Here is a 21539-nt window from a genome sequence, read left to right as displayed (position 1 = left end):
CCGATCTTCCACTGATCTTCAGTGGTCAGGGGTCAGCAATTGTTTTCTGAGGAGTAATCTCCCATTATCTGGGTCCTGTTGTCCTTTTATCTGTTATCTAGGCGTGTTTGTTTTATTGTGTAGTGGTGGTTTAGTTTTGTCCCCGTTACTCTAAAGGCTTTACTGGATGAAGTCTGTTGTGTTTTGGTGAATACGGATTTGTGGGCGTATTGATGATTCCATTGCAGAGAACCATTACTGTGGAAATATGTTGGCAATGTTGCTGCAAAGGTATAGCCTGAGTCTGGTCCCTACGTGTTTGTTCACATGGAGTTTACTTTTAACGATGAGTGGATGAGTCTTGGGGAACTGTTTAAAGTACAGGAAAGCAGGTTTGGGGGGACACACAAAATCATTCAAACCAAAGATGTTTTTCCAGCATAGGCTGGAGCATTTTAAGGTTGCACATTAAATAGTGAGGGATGAACATAATAAACATTACTGGTGGGGTTTTCTTTTTCTTTTGAAGTGAATAATGAAATGGTATTTGAGTGCCTACTAGGAAAAAAAAAAAAAAAGTTGAATTTTTCTTGAGAAATGGCCTTGTCTTTTTGAGGTCCTCTCTAGGTTGTTACAGAAAGTATTGGAAGCGTCCTGCTCAGCAGAAAGGCAGTGGAAGAGACAAGAAAGGAAGAGAACCAAGGCTGACAGATGAGGGCTAATAGCTGGGTGAGGAGCAAGTGAAGAACAAAGATGAAGGCTACCTAAAAACGTGGAGGTTTGGGAAGGGATAAATAAGACGAGGAGCTGATCGGATGATTGGGCCCTGTTTTTAGCAGAGTTTGTGCTATTTGGTATAATTTTATATTTTACCCTATTTTTCACTTCGTATTTTTGCATTGTCTTGTATGAATAGTGCTGCCATTGTATTAGAACTGGGTTATGACATTTTTAGATATGAAGTGTTTTGATTAAACAGTCGCAGGTGTATTTTTAGACATGTATCACAACAAGGATTCTGTGCTGTATGTCTGACTGGCTACATTCTGTATCTGCAATTGGTCCCGCCAAGGGGAGAATGAATGGTTTCACTTATCCAACTAGGGTGGTATTTTGCTGGCATTTAAGTGATTAGAAAAAACCACAAAACCTAAACAAATTGAATTCAGGTGTGAGTAAAAACACATTGTGAAGATGGGAAGCTCTCAAAAGGAGACAATAGCTCATGAATGTAAATTTGACAGCCCCTCATAGAATATTTAATTGAAATATGTTTTAAAGGGAATTCAAGGGTGTTGCTAAGGGAGCCTTATGGTGTTTATTGCCTGCTTTTTGTATTGGAGCAAGCCAGCAATTATGTTTATCTGGAGTTGGCACATGTTGAAAGATTCATTGTGACAAAAAGAACTTAGCAAAAGGAAATCCTAGTGCTGACATGGCCCTGGGAGCACTATGGTAAAGAAAATAAAGCATCGTAATTGGCGAAATTAGCAGAGCGATTAAAATCAAGAGATTAATTTGAAAGAAATTCAAGTGATGTTGGTTCTAGAGTGTAGATACTTAATCAAAATATATGTAGCAGTCACACCATTTTATGCCCTTGGCTACTACCGCTTCCTTAATTCACTGTCTCATTTGATCCTTCTCTAAACAACAGTTTTCATCAGAGTGATGTCAAACACCTTCCTAATACTGAAATCAGATATAGAAGAAAATCTTATCTTTTGCCAAAGCACAGCAGACTTCAGCTTGTTGTTGCAGATTCATAGCTCTTGGGACATTTGACAAAAGTGGGAACTGGTAGAAAAATATAAGTCAGAATGGCAGCTCCATTTTTGGTTGGTTGGTTGGTTGGTTTGTTTGTTTGTGAAGAAACTCTGTTGACTCCACTAATTTTTATTTATGAAATAACCTTTGAGGATTGAACAGTAGATGTGATTAAGCCTCTTGAGAACATTTCACATCACCGCTACGATGCTTACTACAGAAAGGGAAATTAATTTTTTTTCTGGTTTTGGTAGTTTTTAAAAGTGCTTCCAGCTGTTCAAATGTCTGATGCTTTTTCCTTTCTTTTTTTTTTTTTTCTTAATTTTATTTTTATTTTTGAAACTCTTTTATTTTCCAGCAAATATGTGTACTTTCAGTAATGTGAGACCTTTCTTGTGACCAGCAGTGTAGCTCTTCTTAAATGTAAAAACCACTGTAATCCCTTTCCAGCATTCCATATTTTCCCACTGGGGCTGCTGAACCAGCTATCCAAAAGTTGGTTTTATAATACTATAACTCAGCATCACGCTTTTAATCTGAAGTTGTACTATGTTTTGGATTTTAGCTGCTACAGAAAATAAGTAGTGAACATCTTCAGAAGAAATTATACCCTTATGCAAACCTGAAATAATAACACATAATTAAGACACATCAAAAAAACACGTGGATTACGTTTGATCTGAGGTGTCAACTCTGCCTTTTTTCATGTTTGATTTGATTATTTTTCCGATTCACTTGAGACAGACTGGAATATTGCTTAATAACTGCTTTCTGGTGACATAAATGCAGGTGGTGTTGCATGGAGTTCTCTGAACACCTTGCCAAGAGAGGTAACAGGAGCAGAGGGCAGCAGCTAAGTGAAGAAGGCAGGGAAGAGAAGGGAAGCAGAGCAAGGAAAACCTGAAGAGAGATTAGAAACCAGGCATAAAAAGGGCTTGATAAAGAAGCAAAATGACCTCTGAGTTAAAAACCTGGAGAGAGTAAAAGAGGGTTTTCTTTCCAAAGCAATAGCTCAAAAATGGAAATGACAACACTGTCAGGAACAGAGAAGGCAGAGGTGTTCAAAAATATTTCTGCTTTGTCTTCAGTGGAAACCCAGATGGAAGAACTCATGTGTTGATAATACTTTCAATGGATGTTAAATAGCTGCTTGTACAGTGGGTCAGACTTCAATCAGCATGCAAAAATAAAAAACGAATATATCTCAAAGTAATGGAGCTTAGTGTCATAGATGATACTAGGATGGAAATGAAGAGTGTAGGTCGTAACACAGCAATTTTGATGGCTCATGAAATACACATTTCAGTTTATCAGAAGATTAACAAATCTTAATTGTGATACAGAAGCAGAAATTTGAAAGGTTGAACACTGGTCTGACAACAAGTGTTTAACAGGAGCTGGTAGCTAAAAGTTTAAATTAGACAAATTTGCCTGTAATTTATTTTTTTTACAGCAAGGGCAACTGGTCACTGGAAGTCATGTGAAGGATGGTGCTGGGGCTGACTGGCCAGCACTAGAAGTGTACATCAAAACTGGACAGTTTTCACAAAAATATTCCCTAGTTCGGATTAGTTCAGAGAAGCCCTGAACCCTTAGTTATGCCAGGGGACAGCCGTCTTTTCTGGTTTTACGAGCTATGAATGGAGTGTCTTTGGAAGGAGGTTTTGCCAGGAGGGCAGCAAGTCCCGCTGGCTGTGTGACTGTCCTGCTGATGGCATCACGGCTGGGGAGGAATTCACCAGTGGAGAGCTGGAGAAGTGATGTGAGCCAAAGCACCTCCTCTGCTTGCGGGGACGTGGGAGGCCCTGTCCATCTGCTGTGTCAGATTGCTTCTGGGCACGGGACTGGAGATTTTCTGTTCCCAGAGCCAGCGATTTATTTATGTGGTGTCAGGAATGAGTTCAAGTGAGTGCTTTACCCTGGCAGATTTGCAGTCTACCAAAAGGGGAATATAACATTAAAATTAGGGGACTTAAATAAGTTGAGAATTGAAAATGCACAATTGCAGAAAGCAAGCTCACGGATTTCCCTGGGAGAAGGACCGTGGGAGAACAGCTAGCGTGCTTGGGGAGGAGAGAGAAGGAGATAAAAGATAAGGAAGAACAAACCAGCCCCAGGACTGCCTGTCGGCCCTTCTGATCTTCCCTGGGCTGAGATTTGTTTACCTTTAAAGTCAGCTGCGGCTGCTTTGCAACAGATGGCTCTTTCCACGGAGCGCGGCGGCACGCCGGGGCTGCGCGGTTGTAGGAAATCGTTACGGCTTGTTGATCGGAGGAAGTACCACAAAAATCTGTTAAAAACAAAATGCTTAAACCAGAAGCAAAGTGCTGATAAAGATCTGACAGGATGACTAGGTAGTGCTCTGCTGGTGTGTAGATTTGAAATCACAGAGGAAATGGGGTGGGATGCTTCTTGCCAAGCAGTTGTCTGTGAGCCTGTTGCCTCTAAGGCAACTTGTAGTGGGTAAAGGTTGCCATTCCAGCTGCCTTCATGCCTGATGAGAAGAAACAGGCACCTTCAAAATCGGACATATCCTGCCTGTCTTAGGATGGGGTGAACCAGCTCTTCAACGTGCCTCTTTGTTGCTCCTGGAACTACATAGAGAGCACAGATGGCTCCAATTTAAGTGCTGGGAATCCTGTTTTAAAGTCAGAATACCTCAAAATGCCAAACTTACTCTCTTTTCTTTGACGTCACCATTTTTCCATCATCAAATACCACCATAATTTACTTTTCCTGCCTGTCATATATAATTGAGTTTATACATTAATGATAGTGTAATGTAGGACAATACTAAAATAGTTGCAGAAGATGCTTTTAATTAATCTTCAGGACATCTTGGGTCTTATGAAATGGCTTTTGGTAGATGTCCCCCTGGCTCCATACAGCCCCCTCACTTCGCTCCTTAGATACCTCCAGATGGCTCCTTCTCCCTCTGCTTTTACAGCTGCAGTGGGGCATGACCCATGAGGTGGGAGTAGCTGAGGTTTTGGAGTGTGACTGACTGGTGGTTGTGATCATATGGAATCATAGAATAATTTAGGTTAGAAGAGAACCTCAAGATCATTGAGTCCAACCATAACCTAATTCTAGCACTAAAAGATGTCCCTAAGAACCTTGTCTAAATGCCTTTTAAACACCTCCATGGATGGTGACTCCACCACTTCCCTGAGCAGCCTGTTCCAGTGCTTCACAGCCCTTTCCATGAAGAAATTTTTCCTAATATCCGATCTGAACCTCCCCTGGCACAACTCGAGGTCATTTCCTCTTGTCCTGTCACTTGTTACTTGGGAGAAGAGACCAACACCCTCCACGCTACAGCCTCCTTTCAGGTAGTTGTAGACACCGATAAGGTCTCCCCTCAGCCTCCTTTTCTCCAGGCTGAACAGCCCCAGTTCCCTCAGCTGCTCCTCATCAGACTTGTGCTCCAGACCCCTCACCAGCTTTGTTGCCCTTCTCTGCACTCTTCTCCAGCACCTCAATGTCTTTCCTGTAGTGAGGGGCCCAAAACTGAACACAGGATTTGAGTTGCAGCCTCACCAGTGCTGAGTACAGGGGGACGATCACTGCCCTGGTCCTGCTGGCCACACTATTCCTGATACAAGCCAGGATGCTGTTGGCCTTTTTGGCCACCTGGGCACACTGCTGGCTTGTGTTCATCCAGCTGTCAATCAACAGCCCAAGGTCTTTTCCACCAGGCACTTTCCAGCCACTCTTCCCCAAGTCTGTAGCACTGCCTGGGGTTGTTGTGACCCAAGTGCAGGACCCAGCAGTTGGCCTTGTTGAACCTTTTTCCTCACGTCAGAGAAAAAGCACAATGGCAGCATGGTAGGTTCCTCCCACCCTGCCCACAGCTGCTGCTGGCACGTGCCCATGTAGCCTGAAGTACATCTCGTGCTTGAGCAGCATTACTCACCTGCCTTCCCTGTGCCATGGGAGGTGAGAGTTGGGAGATACAGGTCTTGGGGAAATGCCCTGAACGTGACCTGCAGAGAAGGGGAAGCATGGCCAAGATGGGACAAGTGGGGATGGATGAGCCCCTTTAGGTTGCACGCCACAGGACAGCAGCTCCCAATACACCACAGGTAGCTGGATCTCATGAATAATGGTAATTTATCAAGTGAGTGTTTGAACAGTGGCTCATCCCTTCAGCATGGTCAGAAGCCTGTGTTTAGCTGGTGTTTGCAGCAGCCCTTGAGGTAAGGGTTGGGCAAGCTCAGTGAGCTCCTCTGGCATACTCACTATGGGTTAGCAGGGCAGTTGTTAAAAACAGAGTCTGCTTATTAATGAGACCCTTCAGAAGTGGTCACAAGGCTCAATCAGAGTGTTCAAAACACATATGAAAGAAAAAATGCTTATCAAGTCTGAAGAGATTGCTGGTGTCATGTAGTGCACACTCCTACCAAGCTCACTTTCCTTCCTCATGAAGGTGGAATCAAGTTAACTTGCTTTGCAGCCCTCTGTACAGAGCCAAATCCTCATGCAGGGTAAATTTGCATAGCTCAAATGAAGTTATTAAAGGCCTATGTTATTTATATCTGTTAAGCATTTTCCCCAAGGACATTTGACAGGCATCCCAGCTCCTGGTAGCTGAGCCACAGCGTCTGCTCTCAGCAGCCATGAGCTGCATGGAGGCAGCTTAGTTATTGACGGCCTGGGAGGAAATTAGTATTATCTTCAGCTTTGAACAGCTGATAATGCTGGAGTCCAGCAGTGATTGCATTTCTTCACATGGATTTTAGAAACTAAGAAGGCAGCAAAATTGCCATGAATGTCTTGGCTGACAATGCAACTCTTGACAAACAGATGTGCGCAGTTGTCTATTCTTTAGTTCCCAGAAGAATAGAGTTGTAACAAAATCATTTTACAAGAAAGACCTGGGGGAATACATGTGATATAGAAACTTTTATAGGATACTAAAATTTCTATAAAACTAATTATATGTGTTATCAAAATGATTCATGCTAGCCATAGTAAACCCCATTCATTACAAATGAGAGTTGAAATAACAGCTCTCTGTCTCTGAAGATTTGTGCAAATAGCACACACTGTCGTGATGGGGTTGAAACAGGAATTCCCTGAGAACTGGAGGTGTAATTGCCTGCTGCAAGAAAGCACCCGTGCTATTCAGACCTGTCACCCATCTCAGCTGCCAGAGAACAGGTAAGTTCTGCTCTGACCTGATTCCTCACCATCCTCTGCAAATTTCCTTATTTTCCTGTAAATTTAATTTGCTCTGTTGCCCTGACACCTGCCCAACAAACATGTTCTTCATGCATTGAGAAGTGCCATGTGTCTGTGGATGTTGCTCTTGCTGAAACTATTTAACATTGAAGGCCTTTTGCAAAACAGCACTGAATTGCTGGCGGTGTTTTCCCTGAGCAGGGATTTAGATAACTTGTTCTATGTAATCAAATTAGTTATCTCTGATTCAATCTGGTGTTTAAGCCAAATTCCCAAGACAAGGTCGTTTTAGTAGTTTGTTCAGTTTTTAATCTGTTTTCCAAGAAAATCTGCTTTCATTTTTTTCTTTCTTTGGTTTCTGACAGTCTCAAATGTGTGTGAAAAACTGATGAAGGCTGGCTGAGTACAGGGAAATAGCTAATTTGACATTCAGTTTCTTACTTTGTGAACTATTCTCTTTTCCACACCTTTCCCTCGGTCTGTCAGAAGTATCTGCTTAGCTGGTCTGAAGCCGGTGCCTCGCTGGCTTCACTCTGATTTTGTTTTCCTTCTTCCCTGCCTCATGTTTGTTTCTCACCCTACCTTGCATTTCCAGCTTTTTCTATTTCATTTGGCAAAAAAATACATTTCACAAACTAAAGTGGTCAGTAAAAGCTAAACTCTTGTAACTCATTCTCTGTGTGTTGGGATCCTTTGGGCCAACTGCAAACACTTCAGATCCCAGTCGCTGCACCCTACCTAACAGGTCACTTTGGTGCAACCTGTTCAGAAGTGCAGGACTTGTTTAAATAAACCGAACCCTTGAGCTTTTGCCTTCCTTTTTCATTATCCACCTTGGGTTTTTGGCCAAAGAAGTGAGGCTGTGCACCCTGTATCGATGCCAGGATTGGGGAGGGAGACAGTCTGAGCTCACATTATCCCCAGCTAGAGGCCCTTTGATGGTTCAGCTCTGGGCAGAAGGTCCATCAAGAGACACACACGTGTGTGTTTTATTAGCTTTGGTCGTCTGAAAAAAGTGTTTAAGGACCAAAGCTAGTGATATCTTGAGAGGCTTTGTTAAAAGTGAGAGCCATCCGGTTAGCTGCTTTGCTTATCAAGAGCTGAAGTGGCAGTCACAGTATGTGTGTGGAAACGGGAGACATACGAATTCGGAGCATGCCAGACATGGTTTGCAGATGCACCCTGCAGTACGCAGCAAGCATGCTGCGGTTCACATCAGAACATCCCAGAACAGACTGAGAGTAGGACATGTCCCATCTATTAGACAATTCCACACAGTAGATGAGTACGATGTGTCTAGTAGGAGTATTTCTATGGTGCCGAGACACTCAGGTGATGAAATGAGGTGGCTGATCCAAGTGTTTCCTTCCTGAATCCCCAAGAAGCAGCATTTTGCTGCAGACCGATGTTGCCTGTCCAAGGGCTGGCAGCCAGCACACTGCCAACAGGCTGCCAGTGCCTGCCAGTGGGATTGAGAAGATGTGGTTTCAACTGCGGAGGCAGCTGACAAATTACTGTCTGTAGATGAATCTCGGAGCAATTAAAATGTGAATAAACCAGCTCGCAGTGGAAGGAGGCACTGGATCGCGCAGTGACCACTGTTTGAAAGAGTAGGTGTTAATATGCCCAGAGGTCATCTGGGGCAATTAATAGTCCCGTAACATCCCTTGGCGGGGCACGTGGCAGTCAAACCGGTATTTCCCTACTGTTCTGGAGCACTGGCGTGTTTGACAGCAGCTGTAGCCTCCACATCTCACTCCTCTTTCAGGGTCATCATCAGTGGGGCTGCTGAAATGCCATCCCTCCTACGGGGACTGGAAGTTGTTCATAAGAAGATGGGCACTGGCAACAAGGAGGGGATGAAAAGGTCAATGACTGGTGGCTTTTCTAGGAGAGGGCTGTGCCTGGCAGGTTGGCTTGGCCCTGCTCTTATTGCTCAGAGATGCAGCTGTTGCATTAATGTCCCAAGTGCATGTGTGTCTTCCACAGCTTTTCCTGTTGGCCTGGGTCTGGTCTGACTCTTTCCCTGTCTCCCAAAATCCTTGCACAGGTCCCACGGCAGGGATACCTGGTGTGGGACCCCCTGACCCCTGTGTCCTGACCATCCTGTCTTCAGGGCGTGGACAGATGGTTTTGGTGGTCGTGGTGGTTATCAGTCCAACATGACAGAAGCCCAGGGGCTGAAATGGTGGAAGTCAGGTGGGGAGCTGGAGGGAAAGTGGCTGGAACAGCACCATGCCAAAAGCCCTGGGCGTGGAGAGATGTTTGAGGACCAAAAGACTAAATTAGGGTAGAGGGTTTGGCTTTGCAGATGCCAGGTTCAAAAAAATTCAAGCTGGTGTGGCAGGGAGGAGGCTGTGGGTTGGAGTAAGGACAGAAAAGAGAGAAGGGTGCACGAAATACTTGCGTTACAACACGGCCTTGAAACGAGAGCTAGGAAATGAGAGTTACAGTCCTGTGCCACCGCTCCCGGTTACTGGCAGGCCTCTATCTTTTTATGTTTTAATATTGCATGTGAAATCTTCTATACAGGACAGAGTCCAACAAAATGTATGCATTTAAAGATAACTTTTTCTGGGTAAAGCACAGTTTAGGTGGCTCAAGGGCCAAAGAACAACTGTTCAGGGTCAGGCCAGGTCCATCTAGGAAAGTCCCTCTCCTAGTTTTTGCTTTGAATGGGTCATATCACAGCTTTGTTATCTTCAAGGTAAATCTGAAAAATGCTTCTGTGAAGCCCCATGCAAAGTCCATGTGTGCTTTTAATTTAGATGTCCACAGCTGGCTGCTGGAAACCTGGATTAAATCACTGAGTGAAGTGTGTCTTTGGGTTTTTTCCTAGTCTCTTGGTATGCTCTTGAGCTGGTCAAAGGTGTAGGGAAGGCATCCAGACATTTCTAGGAGGAGAGATAATAAATAAAATTGATTCATAAAATTATTATAGTGTCAAATAAAAATAATACCTTGTTAGTGCAAAAAGAGCATAGTGAAAATGGTGCAAGGTTCTGAAGGGAGCATCCTTCTTCACAATAACCACAAGATACTAAATGATAAACATTGTTGGCTCGCTCAGCTGGAAGTTTATAGTATTTAAATCATAATTACAGGTCTGAACTGTTCTCTACAGGATGGTGTAGTGGGATCAGCCAGCAAAGGAATAGGTAATTAAACATCCATTATATTAAGCTGATCCCAATGGGGACATAGTGGTCATGATGAACACACTTGCTGTGGGCAGGTGCTCATGTGCACTCAAATGCCTTTCTGAATTCAGGGGTGCTGAAGTGTGTTCTTATGAGTCAGTTTGAACTAAAATGTGTCCATGAGAGCTGTGTTCATTCAAAAAGGAAAAGTGTCTTAAGCTCTAAGGAGGAAATTAAACCTTGCTGAGGCCAGCCAAGAACATGTTGAGATCTTTTAGTTCGGCTGGAAACATGTAAATCTGCATACCTGAGTCAGACACTTAAAAACTGCTTTCAGAAGCGTTTTTACGGAGAAAGCCCCGATCACCGTCCCCATATATTCATAGTTGGCATGATACACACTTTAGACTCTTTCAGGAACTGTTCACCATGCAGAGAAAACATGAAGAGTGAACTGAGGCACATGGATCTGCAGGTCACACCCGGGAGCTGCACTGCAGTCCGTGGGGCTGCAGAGTGTTCCTTTCTGTGCAGGGAAAGCTAAGAGGCGGGTAGTACAGTTTCATATCACAGTTCAGCACATTCTGACAGGGAAATGTGCTCTTCCTCAGCCTTTGATGGTGCCTGGGTTAGAAAAGTGTCCACTATGCTGCTGGTTAGCGCTCCCTGTACTCACAAATACTGAAAAGGAAAAGGAAGATGACAGATCGCTAGTGAAGTCCCAAGACAAGTTCTAGCAAAATCCAGAGGTATGTTGCAGTGCTCCCAGGGCAGCTGTGCTGCCCAGCGCTGACCACGTGCTGCAACAAGGTCTTCCACACCTTCTTGTTCTGTAGCTCTACTGGAAGTAAACAGATGGCAAATTAGCCATCAGGTGTTGCACTGAACTCAGGACTGAGGCTAAGCTCATGTAATTTATGCATTGTTCTGGGCTCCTTAAAGTTAAAATCCTTGCCATTACACCAATTTTTACACCCACTCTTTCTCTGTCTGCAGCTTTGCCCATCCTTTACTCATCACCTTGGAATCTGGCCCCCTCAATTTAGAAGAGAAAATGGGATTTACAAACCCAGTCCCAGCTTCATACCATCAGCTTCTCCTCCAGGCGCAGCCTTCTGCTTTTCCACCAGGCTGTGTACCTGCAAGGGCTTCTTTAGCCTGGCTTGGACTCAGGGCTCTGCACAGAGCTGTCTCGGCCAGTGTCAGTGCACAGATGTTACACATAGATGATGAGTCCTTAGCTGGGATGCTGCACAATGGCAGCAGCGTTTTCAGTCATTTCTGAGTCTGGATTTTCACATACCACATATCGATGAATTGATTGCAGCCAGGAATATATCCTCCAGCTGCTGGATGTCCATGAACAATGTTAAGAAAAAGGCTCACTCACTGAAACTAGTTGGCAGTTTCCCACTCCACCACCTAATAAAGAGCCAGAGCCAAACAGACCAAGTACAAATGCTTCTTTATGGTCTATTTTCATAACACAGCAGTACATTGTAATCTAGTGTGTGTTTCCTGTGTAAAATCCATTCACTCACTGGAAGACCATGAGCAAACACCAACAAAATTCTTAGAAACAAAAAAAAAGGTGGTGGGGGGTGGAGATGTCAATATAATACAATCTTTTTTGTGCTGCAGGAGTGAATGGAGGAGCTGCTGTGCGCGATGGTCACGGCATCACTTGTGCATTCATCTGGACGCAGGTGAGGAGCGTCACACTGCAGAGGATCTGAATCTGCCAGGACCCAGCCCTCATGAGCTGGGCCTCTTGAAGGGCCCTTGTAGGGCCCTATAGTTTTGTCCCATAAGTAAATGTAAAGATTGTAACAGTATAATATAAACAAAAAACAAACCAAAACAAACCCCCAAAAAACCAACCAAACAAAAAACACAACAAAAAAAACCCAAACAAACACAAAACCAACCACCACCACCAAACCACAAATCACATTATCAGCAATTTTTACCTACTCTCATTGTTATCCCTATCTCCCTGCTGTGACAAATTCCTTGTCTTTAGTTTTCACAGAGGGTTCTTGTGAAAAAATCCTGATCGGGACATGTCCTTAAAAATCACCATTTTAAGCACTCAGCCACCATCTTCCTTTTTAGAAGCAGCTGTGCACAGATAGGAATCCAACCAAATAAATTCCTGGTAGGCTGGCTTTGAGCTTGCTGTCTTTCTGAAAGTAAGCTTTACCCAGTGCTGCACTGGCCAGCATTTGCTTACTAGAGTTGGGTAGCTTTATTTCCCTCTCTTTTTTGTCCTTTGCATTTATATAAAAACAGAACAAAGCCTTGGAGAAGCTTTTGTACATTGTGTTACATCTTCCACATTCATTAAATGAAACCCACAATTCTGCATTCACATGGTGATGGGGAGCGGACCAGCTCGTGGAGGGAGGAGGATGGGAAACAGAGACCTGGAGAAAAGAAGGCAAAGAAATATCCCAAAATTGCAGCAGTCATAAATAAGGCAGAATGGCAGGGAAGAGCCAGGAGGGGAAGCAGAAGAGATAGAGATATTCCTTTCCTGGTTGGAAAGAGCCTTCTGTGCCAGGCATCGGTTACAATCTCTGGCACTGGGCAGGGGATGGGGAGGGAGAACCCTTCTGAGTCAAGAATGAGGAGCAAGTGCTGCATGTCTGCTTCACAAGATCAAATTCTTATGAGGAGCAAGAGGACAAAATGCCTGGGATGCTGGCAGGGTGCTGGTAAAGATCAGGAGAGTTTTTCTTCCTCCTTGTGTTCCTGTACAACCCAAGGTTATTTAGCTGAGCTTTTGTACACAAATGGGAATTTTGCTGAATAAGTCTCCAGCATAATTCTTTATGAAGGTTTTTTCTCCTATCTCTGTCTTCTTTTTTGTTTGTTTGTTTTGTTTGTTTTTTTGAACTACCCATAAGCTGTGATTTAACGACAGATTTCTAAAGAACAGGTTGTTGGTGGGGTTGGGGTTGCTCTGGTCAAAGATGTGTTTTAATTTGGTCTGGGCTGCTTCCTGACCGAGGGGACAGAGCTGCAGAGAGAGACACTGGTAACAGCGTGAACCAGCATCTGATTCCCAGGCTATCTTCTGGGTGGCTTTAGGGTAACCACGTTTCTTTTCCATGAGAAAATGAAACTGTAGTCTTATCACAGAATCACAGGATGTTAGGGATTGGAAGGGACCCCAAAAGATCATCCAGTCCAATCTCCCCAGTGGAGCAGGACCACCCAGATGAGGTTACACAGGAAGGTGTCCAGGCGGGATTTGAATGTCTCCAGGGAAGGAGACTCCACAACCCCCCTGGGCAGCCTGTTCCAGTGCTCTGTCACCCTCACTGAGAAGAAGTTTCTTCTCAAATCTAAGTGGAACCTCCTGTGTTCCAGTTTGAATCCATTACCCCTTGTCCTACCACTGGTTGTCACCGAGAAGAGCCTGGGTCCATCCTCGTGACACCCTTTATATATCTGTAAACATTAATAAGGTCACCCCTCAGTCTCCTCTTCTCCAAGGTGAAGAGACCCAGCTCCCTCAGCCTTTCCTCACACGGGAGATGCTCCACTCCCTTCATCATCTTCGTTGCCCTGCACTGGGCTCTCTCCAGCAGTTCCCTGTCCTTCTGGAACTTACGGGCACCTTGTGAGTAATAGCGACTTAAGAAAAATTTGAATAAAGTTTTGGGATTTTTTTTTTTTTCGTCAAAAAATAGGTAATTGTGAAAAGAACAGAGACTGGCAGGTATTTAAACCCTCCAGCTTTTCCAGCATGCAGTGTAACAAGGCCAAACTGAAAGGTAACTTCTGGTCGCTAAGGTCAGGTGGGAATTGCAGGAGCATTCTCAGAGCTACAGCAGCTGTAGATCTTTAACTAGACGCAAAGTGTGCAAGCAAACATTAGAAAGCAGATCCAAGAAGGCTTTGAGCCCAAAACCTTTAGTTATTTTTTTTTCCTCCCCCTCAACTCACAGAAGATATTAATTTCTTTTCATTTATAGCTTTCAGCTACTGCAGCTGCAACACTGAGATATCTGCAGGAGGTGCAATATTGCATCTTTGGCAATCTTTATGCTTCCAAGCACCGCTACAGCTGATCTCTGCACAGCTGAGAGACTGGTGGGGGGCACTCAGCTGTGATGGTGTGTGCTGGATGCAGCAATGCTGTGTCCTGCTCTCCTCTGGCTTCTGCAGGCGCTGCTGCTGCTTCCCCACCACCCCCATCCACCCACTGCAGCAAGGCAGTAAAAAGACATCTTCACTAGGAGCAGAAAGCATCTGGCTGTGAAGGCAACAAGACCTCCTCAGTGATATTCTGTGTAATAGGAAACATCATCTGGCAGACAGATATTTTCAGGAATCTATTACAGCACTTGCCAACACCTTGAGTAAACTCCAACGCTATCTGTCTGTTGTGGAAAGCCACAGGAGAGGTAATTTATGGCATTCTTGCAGCCCCCATAGCCTGGCTGAACTAATTAGAGAAAGGGCTGAACCCACATGGCTTGCTTCTTTTAACCCATCAGTGAAATAGGTATTCTATCATTTAAAGGATTTATGGTTTCTTCTGCCTGAGTCCATCTGTCCTGCTACTTAAAGACCAGTTTAAGAAAATAACTTTGAGGCAGTTCTTGTCCGCATAAATGGACTAGTCCTCCTTGATTAAAAACAACTAACTCTTCAAAGCTTAAAATGTGTTTAAAGATACAAATTCAGTCAATATGGAGGTTTTCCATTTATTGACAGTTTAACATTGAGGGTAACTGCACAAACCCTCTTGGAGAAAATACTCTTATGTGACATTCCACAGCATTTTGTCATCACGTGAATCTTTTTTCAAACAAGGAATATTTTCTATTCATAGTGTCAATATGTGTAGATGTGGTGTTGAGGGATATGGTTCAGTGGGGGACTTAGCAGTGCTAGATTGGACTTGATGATCTTAAAGGTCTTTTACAACCTAAATGATTCTATAAAAATATCAAAAAACAGTGATGAATTTTGACAAAATGTACCGCAAGTCTTATTTGGTGGAACATTATGGGCCTGTTTTGCTGTCTCAGTAGGAAAGATATTCTCACTCTTGCACAGATGCGGTGTCACCTTAACTTTTATTGTTGAACATCTTTAGCAATAAGGTTTAATAAAGCTGAAACCAAGAGTTACTAATGATAAAGGAATTCAACTATTGTTGGGTCTAACAACATAAACCAGCATCAGGATGGTCAACAACTTCCTTTTTTTTTGTTTGGAACAGGGTCAACCAAATGGCCGAGCTGATACTGGCTGTTGAATTTCCAAAGGTTCAATTCAATTACCATATGTAGCAAGAGTCAACTTAGTCTACAAGAAGCACATTTGCAATGTATAAACAAAATCGGTGCAGAAAATACTGTTATTCTGCTGGTTACAGATCTTCCTAATCTTGCAGATTTTTTGTGAGCTTAAGTGAACATACAGTTAGAGACATTAAGTGGCTGTAGACTAGATCTTTACTTTGGCTTTAAAAGTATGATTACTTTGCAACATAAGGGTTGGTTTTGCTTTGGTGTTTTTTGTTTTGTTTTGTACATTAACAGCTAAATGTTATTTTCTCATTCTCATTATTATTTTCACAATGTTTTGTTCAATATTGTTCTCTTAAATGCACATGCTCAGCGTGCCCCCATTACAAAAAAGTCCTGCTGAGATCCCCACCAGCAGAATAGAAGCTTGAGTAGTGCAAAGGTCTCATCTGAACTGGTCCATAGTGTTCTGTAATTTCCTCATGTTCAAGCACTTACTTAGGAATAAAATTACTGTAACCAGCCTGGCAATGCTTTGCCTCAGATCACATGCAAGATGATTTTTTTTTTTTAAAGAAGGTTATTATTTTATTCTGCTGTAGAACAGATCTTTACATACACATACACATTCTGTATTTATATATGTTTATCATTATGATCCAATGAAATGTCTGATATAGAACTTGGGCAAAGCAAGGTGATTTCTTGAATTCCAGTGGTTTAATTTTCTAAGCTTTAAACCAGCATGCTCTCACTTAAACTGTTAATTACAGACTAGATTTTAGTATAGAATCTGCTATACTTAGGAAAATTCTTGCGTGCTGAATATTACATAAATTGTACATTCACAAATTGAAGCTGGGATCTGGGCAGAAGAAATGGAAAACTTCACAAAGACTGAGGCTCGGAGAAAGCACTTCTTAAATGCTGCATTCTTTTGTGTGTGTGCGTGCTTTTCCACCAGGGCATGAGAAAAATGTCATTTATAAAGTTTCGAACAAGCCAAATCTCCCTTTGTCAGAACAACGAAAACAAATTAAATACAACTGTGGTGAGGAAGGATTGAGAAAATCAAATGATGGGAAAAGTCTCCATCTTACTCAACTACCCCTGCCGTTGAAGCCGTGGCTCTTGCCAGCAGCCTCGGTGTGCCCTCCGCCAGCCACCCCGGCTGTCAGCACAACATTAGAAACATTCCCACTAATCCCATCATTCACCGCTCTTGTGGAAACCAGCAGGCTCACGAGCAAATCCACCCGCTCTCATCCTATTGAAAGTGCTGCCTTATTGGACGTGATCAAAATGGCTCATGTGCAATGTGAAGAGCAAGTGGGTTTTACCAACATTCACGCCAAAGTTAAATATGGATTAAATTGCACCCTGCCAGCACAAAGTGTGCATTGTGTGGCTTTGCTCCGAGTACCCAACCTCAGCTTGCTCCATGCCTGATAAAACACTACACAATCCCTTCAATACCCTTTTTTTAAAAGGGTTAAACAAAGCAGCAGTGTCTGCACTGGAATGTGCTGCAGGTAGTGATCGAAACCTCCATCACCCAAGTCAGCCAGAGGATTAATTTAATGCACGAAGGTTATTGCTTGGAGGGACTTCACAGGAATGCAAACCAAAGGCCTTCAAAGAGCACACAACAAAAGGAAAAGCCGTAAGATCTCCAGCTCAGGGTAGGTTGAGGAGCTTTGGACTGAGAGCTTGGCCAGCCCTGTAGAACAGACAGGAAACACTGTTGTACTGAAAAGCCATCTGAGCAGGGAAGAGATTTTGGGGTGGCTTTTTAAATTTTTTTTTCTGTAGACCTCTTTTAAAAAGATAGCTGGATAGAAGGTTGCAGCCTTGCTTAATGACATTATATCTTTTATGACTATGCAAGTTTTATTACCACATATGTAATTTGTTTTGAATTGTATTTTGTTTCCAGTTGAAAGAGAAGAAATACCTGTTTTTCAATTCCTGCTTTTTCTTTTCTTCTTTTTTTTTTTTTTTAATTTATTTTTGGCAGGCGCACAGTCCTGTGATCCTTGGTGTGCTGTGCTGACTGTCACAAAGCTGCCTTTATGGACACAAAGGGGTAGAACTGAGCTGCCACAGCTGCCGTGTGCTCTGGACTGCTGCCCTGGCTCGCAGCCTCAGCACAAGCCATGAGAAGACACTCAGGAGTGCAGCACATGGGCACAGCCACGCAAGGAGACCTTGCTGTTCTGGGAAGGTGCTCTCCAGCTACACTCTGAATTATGTGCTTAAAAACTAGAGAAATAACAGCAATATAGAGACAAGAACTAATGCAGAATTTGCTAGATGGAACTAGTGACGGAGCAGCTTTCAATTTCTCTCAAACTTTCCCATAAAAAACAATAGTGCTATAAATTTTCCACCACAAGCAACCTGGCTCTATGTTGCCTACCATCCTTGTCTGGATTCAGTCTCTCTTACATCTTTTCCATAAGAAGTCATATAATTATATGCAATTATCAAACAACTCTTCTCAGTCCTCTACTCTTGTCAGTCAAACCATGCCACTCCTTTCTTAATAATTTAAATTCTGGAGCATCCCATTTGAGTAACATTTTTCTGCATCTTTTGAATGTATAAACCTCTTGGACAAGGTTTGAAAAATGACCTAGATTAGTTTTCTCCACCAGTATTTTCTAATTCTGTCTTTCTTTAGCTAAGGTTTGGAACCACTCCTGGCTGCTGCAGCACAACACAAGCGCAGGCTCCATGGGGCCTCTCAGGGCCGTGACTGGCGCATCCTTTCCTGTTTAAAAAATAAAGCTATTTTCCCATTATTTACCTATCTACCTCCTCTGAAACAGTCTGCTGTGTGGAGTACTGGGTTTTCTTTTCAAAGACATTATACTGTAGTGCTCATCAGCCTTTTTTAACTTTCTAACTTACGGCTTCTTCGAGGCCCTCCAGCTTGAAGAACAATGCTACTGTTAAAAAGCAAGCATCTCAAGACAAAGATGTACCAAATTATACCATAATTTTAACACAAATCATTATGGAATTCTAAAAATAATAAATAATTTATCACTAACTTTGTACAGAATGTTATTAATAATTTGAGATCAAAAAACCAAGACTGGTTCATGTAACATTTTATTCACAAGTAGAAAAAGTATTACAAAACAATATATAAAACATTTTAATTTACATTCCTTAAAGGAGTATTTAAAACAGCACTATAAATCCCTAGACATGATATGTGGGCAGTCTAAATGCGGTGGTAGCGTGTTTTCTATTGGCATGTACAACATTGCTTGCCACAGGCAATATAAAAAAGACCAATTTGGTTAAATTAAAGAAAAAAGTATATACACAATATATACATATATTTAGAAAGCACTCTCTTCATTTATTCCCCCCAATTTGCACTCAAGTTATCTGCCACTCATTTAAAGACATGAGTATTTTTCTCGCCAGACAAAAACAATTATACAAAGTGTAAATTCCAATGGGAAAACATACTGTGGCAGATGCTGGCAAAAACCTTTGAAAATAACATTTTAAAGAACTGTTATTAGTGAAAAGTTAAATCTCCATATGTTCTAAAAATATCTTGCCATATACTGAAATGTACTTTGGATTTTTTCTATTTACAAAGTATATACAAAGAAGCACACATCTCTTCAAGCACATGTAGTGAAAAAGAATGTTTTGTCACTTCTTAAATGTATGGAAGTATCCAAAGAAATTATTCAAAACTACTCTTATTTGAGTATATAAAGTATTTAGCTGAGTAATTGTACACCCTGTATAACTGTGTATTATTCCATCAGTGACCAAATGGTGGTATTTACCACCATATCAAAAAATTGAAAACAATCACATAATTTCTTCATTTACTTGGTTTGGATTTGGTAACTGTTATTCATGGTTTTTGCACACATGCATAATCTCACAGGTTTTAGCTGAAGCGTCTCACTGTCTTGGCTGCCTACATCTACTTCAGCTGTTCTTGTGCAGGTTCAAGCTTCTACTGGGTGCTTCCAATAAAAAGTCTTCCACTTTGGAACATGAATACTGTCTCAACATTTCCATTGCCACACAAACCATGTGTGGAAAGATGAGCAATATTTATTGCAATTTGCATTTGTTCTGCTGATCGCGTTGCTTTTGTCAAGGCACATTGGGTAGTTTAAAGAATAATTGGTGGAGTTCATCACTGACAGGTTTGAGCCTGTTGAATGTAATGAATCAGTAGAGGTTACTGGGATTACTCACAGAAGTGAAAACTATTTTAGGGATAAAAATGGTTGCAGAACAAATGGTATTATGTTATGGGATGTGGTACAACAAACTGCAGTTAAAATCTTAAAGAACAGCAGTGAGGGCAGAGCTGATGGATTTGCTAGGCATGTGTGCAACTTTAAGGATTCCAGTCAGAGGTATTTAAAAATGTTATGAATTAATGTTTACATTTTGCATGAAAAAAATGAATTTACACAATACTAGAGCGAGAAGGACAGAGTGACATGAATGAAAAGGCCTGCTATATAAATGAATCAGATCGCCATGAAGCTTGACCCTTGAAAATAATGCATTACTAAAAAATATTAGTAACAGTCTCATCGTATGAATACCTTCATGACATTTTGATGTGACAGTTGATTACATTTATTTCAACATCCAAAAATTACATGCTATAACAACAAGTGCTTTGTTCCAATGCCAAGACTACCAATTAAAGACAACATCCCTACCTATATGGCTGACTTTCACTAAACTAAATCTAATTTAAAGCTAATCGCCTGCTATATTTAACAAAATAATGCCCCCTCCCACAAATATAACAATTGGATGGAGGGGACTTCAACCATAGATATTGTAACATGCAAATTCTCTAACTTCCCAAACTAGCTTATTGACTATAATGTAATACATAAGAAAAGCTTCAGCTTATCAATAGATGATCCTTGTATAAATAGAAATGTTTATTTTTTAAGTCCTTCAACAGCAGGAAACTGAGTTAAAATTAGAGCCAGCCAAAAAACCCCTAATGGATGCATAAATCTGCAAGCAGAATAACTGGCAAAGTCTTGTCCCACGCCTTCTGACATCTGCAGCTGTATTTAACATACTCACCTAAACACACTGAAGTATTTATATTTCTTGCTGTATTTGTGTATGCCTTTAAACTCTCTCCATTAGACTTTTTGAGAATCTGAAGGAATGGAAAGTTTTGTGGGGTTTGTTTGTTTATTTAAAGAGATGCACAAGGTCATAAATCCACCTTCATGGTTCTCCCCGGATGCTCCTTCAAGTTTCACTTTACAGCTGTTACGGCTCAGATGCAACTGCTCAGAAGGTGTGAAAAGATGCCATTTTTTTCCAGCTGATTTTGAAACCATGCAACATTGAAGACCAGATAATGTTTGATAAGAAACAGCACAGGAGCGTTAGGGAATCAGTCAGCTTCAGTGCTGAGAGAACTAGCGTGGCTTCCTAGAAGAAAGTGATAGAACAGTGGTTACATAAATTCATTAAAAACCTCTGTGTACTTCATACTTGACTAAACACTAAAAGAATACAACTACACTTACTGCTTGCAGTAGAAATTCACCTACACCTGAATATTGAAACTGTATTAAAATACCCATTAAAAATGTATATTTATGTACACAGAAATAAAAGCATGTGATCTTCTGATTTTATTACATTATTATTTATTTTCCAATGTGATAGAAGTATGGCCCTATGCAAGACCGTAATGCATGCATATGTACTAAAAAAAATCCTTCCCTTCAAATATTTCATAAAGACAAGAAAGTTGAAGGGTAAATAGAAAAAATGAGGTAGACTGAGATAAAATAATTTTCTTGGAGCTGTATAGTTTGTGAGTTAAGCCTGGAAATAATACATTTCTTGTAAACCTAGTCCTGATCACATCCCTCAAATGCTACTTGAATTTCTTCATCGAAGATGCATATGGACTGATGCAGTGTAGAGTATGATTACGGAGGAATTGTACAAAATGAATCAGCAACGTCTATTAAAGCAAAAAAAAAGAAGAAAAACCTAACCACCTTGCTTAATCATAATCATATACAAATCTCAACAGTAATACATAATAATACAAAACCATTAATGAACACAGGAGTTTGAAATGTCATAAAAGTTTTCTACACACACATATGAATCAGTAAGAAAATTTTCAATTTAGATATTTTAACAGATACGGTGA

At 41.7% G+C, this 21539-nt stretch overlaps 1 protein-coding gene across 4 annotated transcripts in view; it reads right to left on the bottom strand.

Annotated features, from left to right (window-relative positions):
* Positions 1 to 18436: 18436 nt before the first annotated feature.
* TNFRSF19 (TNF receptor superfamily member 19) overlaps positions 18437 to 21539 on the bottom strand; it is a 63967-nt gene continuing 60864 nt past the window's right edge. For all 4 annotated transcript variants that reach the window (XM_065830763.2, XM_065830800.2, XM_065830782.2 and 1 more), the window contains one exon: positions 18437 to 20800. The gene's annotated coding sequence lies outside the window, so the exon portion shown is untranslated. The remainder of the gene's footprint in view (positions 20801 to 21539) is intronic.

The sequence above is a fragment of the Patagioenas fasciata genome, chromosome 1, assembly GCF_037038585.1.
Source record: "Patagioenas fasciata isolate bPatFas1 chromosome 1, bPatFas1.hap1, whole genome shotgun sequence".
Lineage (NCBI taxonomy): Eukaryota > Metazoa > Chordata > Aves > Columbiformes > Columbidae > Patagioenas > Patagioenas fasciata.
This window is presented reverse-complemented; position numbering and strand designations above follow the sequence as displayed.